Below are 7,824 nucleotides of genomic sequence, written 5' to 3' on the forward strand. Positions count from 1 at the left end.
CCCGGCTACACTTTACCTTTTCTTAATAACATACTGTTCCCTTGCCTCCAACTTGGTTCACAGGGCAATTAGAGTATATAGATAGGATTTGTACAAATCTCAGCAATTTAAGAATCTGCAAAAGTGCATATGAGTGAAGACGAGGTAAGAGTGCGATTAGAAATGCTCAGTGTGACTGGAAATGTCATGAGCATGCTTCATTCTCACTCTCAACTTGAGATCTCCAAACTCACTCTATTCCATCCCAAGGTATCTGCTTTCTCTCTTCTATTAAGCAACCAACCATTACTGAGCACTCTCGATTTTCCAAGGAAGGTGCTCATATATTTTTGGTGAATCCCGTGAAGCCAGTATTTGTAGCAGACGTCTGCTGTAATCCCAGAAGCAGAAGGGACCTGGTCCTCCTTTCCCCACTCTCCCCACACTGTGGAAACTTCAGGGCACAGAGGCGATTGAGGGTTGCTCAACAGCAGTGGTGCTGAGCTTTTAGCTCTGGCCACAATATCCGGTGGCCAGTGCAGTTGATGTCAACACCAGTTTCTCAACCAGACCAACCCTGAGGCTTTGCCCTGCAAGACTTTCCCTGCTCCCCGAGCTCCCTTAGGTTCTGCTAAGCCTGGTTCTATAGCCTTCCCTTCTATTGTGTGAATTGTCCAAAACAGATTCAATAAATTCCTCTTTTGCCTAAGCAAGCCAGAGTCATTTTCTGTTTGCTTTCAACTTAGAAGTCAGAGTAACATGATATTATCGCCATCTTGTTTAAGTGAAGACACTGACACTTGGAGGTCAAGGAACTTGCCAGATGTGTAGTACCCAGCCTCCAAGATGGCCCCCAGTGATCCTCACCTCTTAGGTACTTATGCCTTTGCATAGTCTCCTCCCGTGTTTAATTAGGACTGGTCTGTGTAGAGTTCAGCAGGGATGGTATGTGACTTCTGAATCGAGACCATAAAGGACATTGCAGCATCTGCCTTGCTCTCTTGGATTGCTTACTCTGGGCAAAGCCAGCACCATGCTGTGAGAATGTATTTACCATGTCTTTTATTTTTGTATTGTTATGCCCCTCCCAGGACTAGCCAGTTTTTAGAAATAGCAAACAACCATGAGGGTGCTTTACAAATGTAAACCAACCAATCCAGAGCCCACAAACTGCCACCTCCTTTATGGGCTCTCACCCTCCAGGCCACTATCCACCTGCCCTAATACACCCCAGGAGTAGGAACTAGACAACTAGGGATAGCCCATATGGCCCAGAGCCTGCTGAAATGATTCAAACTATTCAATCCAAAGCCCGATCACCCTCCCTTGCTCATTCCTTCCCACAGAAACCACAATAATAGTTTGCGCCCCTGGCCAGGCACGGTGGCTCACGCCTGTAATCCTAGCACTTTGGGAGGCCAGGGCGGGAGGATCACGAGGTCAGGAGAATGAGACCATCCTGGCTAACACAGTGAAACTCCGTCTCTACTAAAAAAAAAAAAAAAAAAAAAAAGAAGTACAAAAAATTAGCCAGACGTGGTGGGCGCCTGTAGTCTCAGCTACTCAGGAGGCTGAGGCAGGAGAATCACTTGAACCTGGGAGACAGAGGTTGCAGTGAGCCAAGATCTCACCACTGCACTCCAGCCTGGTGACAGAGCAAGGCTCTGTCTCAAAAAAAAAAAAAACAAAAACAAAAACAAAAAAACAAAACAGTTTGTGCCCATGTTTTCACTCTGCTCCCTCTGCCTCCTGACTGACCTTGGCACTTCCCCGTGTGGCCCCACGGTGTGACACACCCCTTCCTCTTGAGATCTGTGAGCATAACAAACTATCTTTTTATTAGCAGTCATTCCTAATCCGATGGCTTTGCCATACCTAAATATTAATAAAACCTATATTTTAAAACGGAGGACATTCAAGTACCATGTGGTGAAGCCCATATGGAGAGGAACTGAGGCCTCCCACCACAGCCAGTCCCCATTGGCCAGCCAAGTGAGTGAGCCTCCTTGGAAGCAGACCCACCAGCCCCAGTTGAACTTTCAGATTATGGCAGCCCCAGCCTACACCCATCTGCAATCTCATGAGAGGAGACACTCTAAGCCAGACTTCCCATTCAAGCTGCTCCAAAATTTTCAGTTTACAGGAACTGAGAGACAATACATGCTTATTGTTATTTTAAGCCACTAAATTTTGAAGTAATTTGCTCCTCAGTAACGGCTTCTAAGTGGAGGAACTGATTCCTCCACTAACCCCATTTGGGGTTTCCTTGTTGACTCTCCAGTGTACCAACATGAGAAATAGCAAGATACTTTGGGCTTCTGACTCAAACGGTAAGAAAAGAAAAAAAATTGAATTTCACATACAAGAATTCAAGAAGAAGAGCATCTGGGATAGATTAACAAAGCAGCCCAGTGATCTCACTCAGGCCCCAGATGATTCTCTTCATTTCTCTGCTCACTCAGCCTGTCAGCTGAGCATTCTCTTTTTCAAAAGATGTTAGCATCATTCCAAGCATCTCATACAGACAGAACAGTGTGAATCTTCCCAGAAGCCTCTTAACTGATACTCCCTCTGGCCAGAATTGCAGTGTATGGCCATACCTAAGACAATCACTGGTAAGTAGGCTGGGAGAAGGAGGGCAGTGATTGGCTTAGACCAATTATGAATGGGAGTGCAGTGATTGGCTTAGACCAACTACCAGTGGGAGCCCAGTGATTGATTGGCTTAGACTGGCTACCAATGGGAGCACAGTGATTGGTTTAGGCCGATTACCAGTGGGAGTGCAGTGATTGGCTTAGATGGATTACCAATGGGAGTGCAGTGATTGGCTTCAACTGATTACCAATGGGGGCTCAGTGATTGGCTTAGACCAATTACCAATGGGAGCACAGTGATTGGTTTAGACCAATTATCAATGGGAACACTGTGATTGGCTTCCACCGATTGCCAGTGGGAATGCAGTGATTGGCTTTGCTTAGACCGATTACCAATGGGAGCGCAGTTATTGGTTTAGACCAATTATCAATGGGAGTGCAGTGATTGGCTTCCAATTACCTATGGAAGCCTAGCAATCAGTTTTTCTTTGGGGATGAAGTTTGGGAGTTCTTCACTTGATCACATAGGGCTGGGGACACCCTTGAACAAAATCCAGGTTCTGGCAACAAGGAAAACCTATGCACAAGGGTTGGGGTGATGAATGACTTAGGTACATTATCTTCTATATAAACCATCAAGAAGTCAGCTGCACTAGCGAGAAAGGCAATAGAAGCCCAGAGAAGGTGTCAGGAAAGCAGAAGAAAGAGTCAGGGCAGGTAGGTCGGAGCCAGTTGGAGGGCCTTGGGCTTTACACACAGAACGAATAACCTGAATGAGTCACTCCCTAAACCACTGTTCCTTCACCCCATTCTCCCTCCTGAGGATGTGTTATGCACCTGCTCACACATGTGACTGTTCTTTCACATCACCAGTTTGAGTCAGGGTGACATGACCCAGCTGCCTCCAGAAGCCTCCCAGCCAATGGACCCAGAGCAGGCTGTGGGCAAATCAGTCAGGTGGTGGCTGCTGATTAGAATTCATCTGCATTCTCAGGGTGGAGGGCAGCAGGAGATGTGTGCAGCCTCCTCCCCTATGGAGGGGATGCTATTTGTTTAAATGGTGGTTGGTTACACCAGAAACACTTGGCCTCCTTTATCTGAATATAGAATAACTCAGCACAAATAGATCAGTGGTAGTAGTACAACAGCTATAGTATCCCAACCCTTTTCTTTTGTAGGTGTAGAAAACCAAGTTCATATTGAAGTGACTTGGCCAGGATCACAAAGGTCAAGCTGGAACTAAGACTGAGTCTTAAGACTCTTGCTTTGATTCTCTCTCATCATACCTTATAGGAAGAGTTTCTATGCTAAATTCTATGCCAGATCTATAAAGTCATTTTTCGGAGACACAAAACTGCTTTAGGTAAGTGTTCTAATAGTTCCTCATGTTCGTCTGAAATCTACTAATTATGTTCGACATGGAGACTTTTATTTTTAATGTTGTGTAATTAGACTTTCAAGTTCCGCCCTTAAAACTTTTTATCTGTTGTTTACCAAAACAGGCCAAGATTCCAGCTAATAATATTTTCAACCACTTTTGTCATTCTCCAATAAATTATATAGAAAATTGTCAACAGTAATTCCTGGCCAGGTGTGGTGGCTCATGCCTGTAATCCCAGGACTTTGGGAGGCTGAGGCAGGTGGACCATGAGGTCAGGAGTTTGGGACCAGCCTGACCAACATGGTGATACCCCATCTCTACTAAAAATACAAAAAAAAAAAAAAAAATTAGCTGGGCGTGGTGGTGCGTGCCTGCAATCCCAGCTACTCAGGAGGCTGAGGCAGGAGAATCACTTGAACCCGGGAGGCAGAGGTTGCAGTGAGCCGAGATTGCGCCATTGCACTCCAGCCTGAGCAACAAAGTGAGACTGTCTCAAAAAGAAAAGTAATTCCTTTCCAGTGATAACAGAAATCAGAGACTTCAAGTATCCCGTTCAAGTTCACTGGACTCACTACTTCAAAGGCAGTATAATAAGCTCCCTGAGATGATCTTTCTGAAGTAACTCTTTTCTGTCTATCAGCTGACTTCCAGAACTGATTGTATACTTGACACAGATCCACATGACTCAGTGCAATGGGAGTAGTTCAACAGTTTTGAATTCTTAGATGATTTTCGCTCTTTGTTTCTTGGTTTGTTTGAAGAGATCAAAAGGGAGCTCTATCGTTGTGTGATAAGTGTGTCTCTATTACTGTTTTCCATAGCTTTCCCTTCCAAGATCCATTATAACTTTGGAAATGTGGTGAAATGTATCTTACAGGACTCTATTAAAAGACTAAATCTGGTAAGGTTTAGTCTAGGGGTGTGTGTGTGTGTGTGTGTGTGTGTGCATGCGCACATGCCCACATGTATGCTAGGAGCAGGCAGAGTGGGGAAAGGAAGTGATGTGGGGGTTGCAATTGTAGCACTTGCGACAAAACAAGGATGTTTAGCACGCATCTACAATAAACATGATCTTCATTATTTTTAGTTAGCCACATTATTGTTATACCCAGAAAAATAATTTTAAAATCTTTCAAAGGTTAAAGAAATGATTCACAGCAGAAAATCAGAATCCAAGTTGGCAGTCTGTTCAGTAACCATCATTACTTCTCCCACTAATTTTCAGGTCGCTATCAGTAAAACATTTTTAGTCAAGCAAACAATTTAACAATTATTTGTCCTCATCCACTTTTGCACATAGTTGAATAAGCTAATGTGGGCTGGAAACAAAATTAGACACAAACTCTGATTAAACCATTCATTCATCAAATGTACATTAAACACTAGGTATCTGACAGGTTTTGTATTATGAGAAAAGAAACAGTAAACAGGAATCTGGGTGCAGTCGCTCACGCCTATAATCCCAGTACTTTGGGAGGCCAAGGTAGGTGAATCACCTGAGGTCAGGAGTTCAAAACCTGCCTAACCAACATGGTGAAACCCTATCTCTACTAAAAATACAAAAATTAGCCAGGATGTGGTGGTGCATGCCTATAATCCCAGTTACTTGGAAGGCTGAGGCAGGAGAATTGCTTGAACCAGGGAGGTGGAGGCTGCAGTGAGCTGAGATCGCACCACTGCACTCCAGCCCGGGCGACAGAGCGAGACTCTGTCTCAACAACAATAACAACAACAAGAAACAGTAAACAGGAAAAGACAAAGGGTTTCCATTCAGTAGAACCCTGTGGTGGAGGCCTGGACAGCATGCATGGGCACACACTGGCAAGGCACCAGTCTTGGTGTGAGCAAGCAGACAGTGCAGGAAAGCCTCCAGGAGGAGGTGATGTCAGAATTAAATGTGGAAGGAAAGGTGAGAGTAGACAGATGTGGAGGTAAAGGGAACAGGAGAAAGAAAGGCTTGGAGGTGTGAGAAGGGAGCGTGCATGTCAAGGACCTCACAGTTAACATGGCGGGGAGCAGGGAGGAGGGTCAGCGGGGAGTAAGGGAGTGAGAAGGATGGAGGCAGAGGGTGGGGGGTTCATGCGGGGCTGGGTTGGCTTTGCCAGGAGATAAGACTAAATCCTGATAGCCGTGGGAACTATTGTAGAAATCATTTCAGGCTGATCAGATTTATTTGGGTTTACTGGAGGAGGGAGGAGGCTGTTTGTATGTATTTGTTTAATCTTGTTTGGACAAGCCTTAAGCTTAGTAAAGGACAATACGAGGTCCTTAATATTGAAAGAGCCAGTATGTACCGTCATACATTATTGCAACATTCTCGTTATTCACGTAGTGCACTCAGATGAATATATTCTCAACAAATATTTCCTTCATTTGTAACATCTAGGCAGAGGTGGGCAAGAGCAGATAAAAGAGATGGCGAACTTCGATGACCTTCTTTATATGCTTCAAGGCCTCACCACTGATATGTCATTGAATATTTCACACTGGCTTCCTCCGACTCTTTTTATCAAGGTCTTAACAACCGTTGTGTCAACATGTGACCTTATAAACTGTACACAGGGACCCTTTTTGGGACAACGTGATCATGGGAGAGAAATCTCTCCCTTTGCCTCCCTCTCCCTACCCATCTGTGCTTCTGCCTGAAGTCATCAGCATTTCAGAGATTAAAACTGTGTTCTTTAGGTCTTAGCCACCAGTTTTGATTTGCATAAGCCATACCAAAGAAAATGAGAAATTCCTTTTGTGGCTTCACTACTTGGAACTTTGAAAAGAATGAACAGTAACATTCTCAGTCAGATTCAGATTTCGTATAAAACCTGCTTCAGAGAACTGAAGGATAAAACATGCTTATTTAAAACTTTTAAATTATCATCCTCTCGATAGAGACAACACCAGGACAAGTGAGAGCCAGACAGGCACTGGGCGACTCTGCCTCACCAAGGAAAAATTACTCAACATGAGCAAAGGAGAGCCTAAGAAGCCAAGAGGCGGAATGTCATCATATGCATTTTTTGTGCAAACTTGTCAGGAGGAGCGTAAGAAGAAGCATCCAGATGCTTCAGTCAGCTTCTCAGAGTTTTCTAAGAAGTGCTCAGAGAGCTGGAAGACCATGTCTGCTAAAGAGAAAGGAAAATTTGAAGATACAGCAAAGGCGGACAAGGCCCGTAATAAAAGAGAAATGAAAACCTATATGCCTTCTAAAGGGGAGACAAGAAAGAAGATCAAGGATCCCGAGACACCCAAGAGGCCTCCTTCAGCCTTTTTTCTGTTCTGTTCTGAGTATTGCCCAAAACATCCTGGCCTGTCCATTGGTGACACTGCGAAGAAACTAGGAGAGATGTGGAATGACACTGCTGCAGGTGACAAGCAGCCTTAGGAAAAGAAGGCTGCGAAGCTGAAGGAAAAATGCACAAAGGGTCTTGCTGCATATCGAGCTAAAGGAAAGTCTGATGCAGTAAAAAAGGGAGTTGTCAAGGCTGAAAAAAAGCAAGAAAAAGAGGAGGAAGCTGAGGAAAATGAAGAGGGTGAGGAGAGGGAGATGAAGAGATGAAAATGAAGAAGACAATGATCATTAATAAGTTGGTTCTAGTTTTTTTTTTTCTTGTCTGTAAAGCATTTAGCCTGCCTGTACACAACTCACTCCCCTTAAAGAAAAAAAATGAAATGTAAGGCTGTGTAAAATTTGTTTTTAAACCACACAGTGTCTTCTTTTGTATAATTTAACATACTACCGAAATGTGTCTTTAGATAGCCCTGTCCTGGTGGTATTTTTTTTCTTTTTATATTTTGAGACAGAGTCTCCTCTGTCACCCAGGCTGGAGTGCAGTGGCACCATCTTGGCTCACTCCATCCTCTGCTTCCCGGGTT

The 7,824-nt window shown here is 44.2% G+C and overlaps 1 pseudogene; it reads left to right on the forward strand.

The window, feature by feature from the left end:
• The first annotated feature begins 6,892 nt into the window (after positions 1-6,892).
• Positions 6,893-7,532, forward strand: LOC105524949 (annotated as a pseudogene).
• The last annotated feature ends 292 nt before the right edge of the window (positions 7,533-7,824 follow it).

This window comes from Colobus angolensis, unplaced genomic scaffold, assembly GCF_000951035.1.
Source record: "Colobus angolensis palliatus isolate OR3802 unplaced genomic scaffold, Cang.pa_1.0 Scaffold51, whole genome shotgun sequence".
NCBI lineage: Eukaryota > Metazoa > Chordata > Mammalia > Primates > Cercopithecidae > Colobus > Colobus angolensis.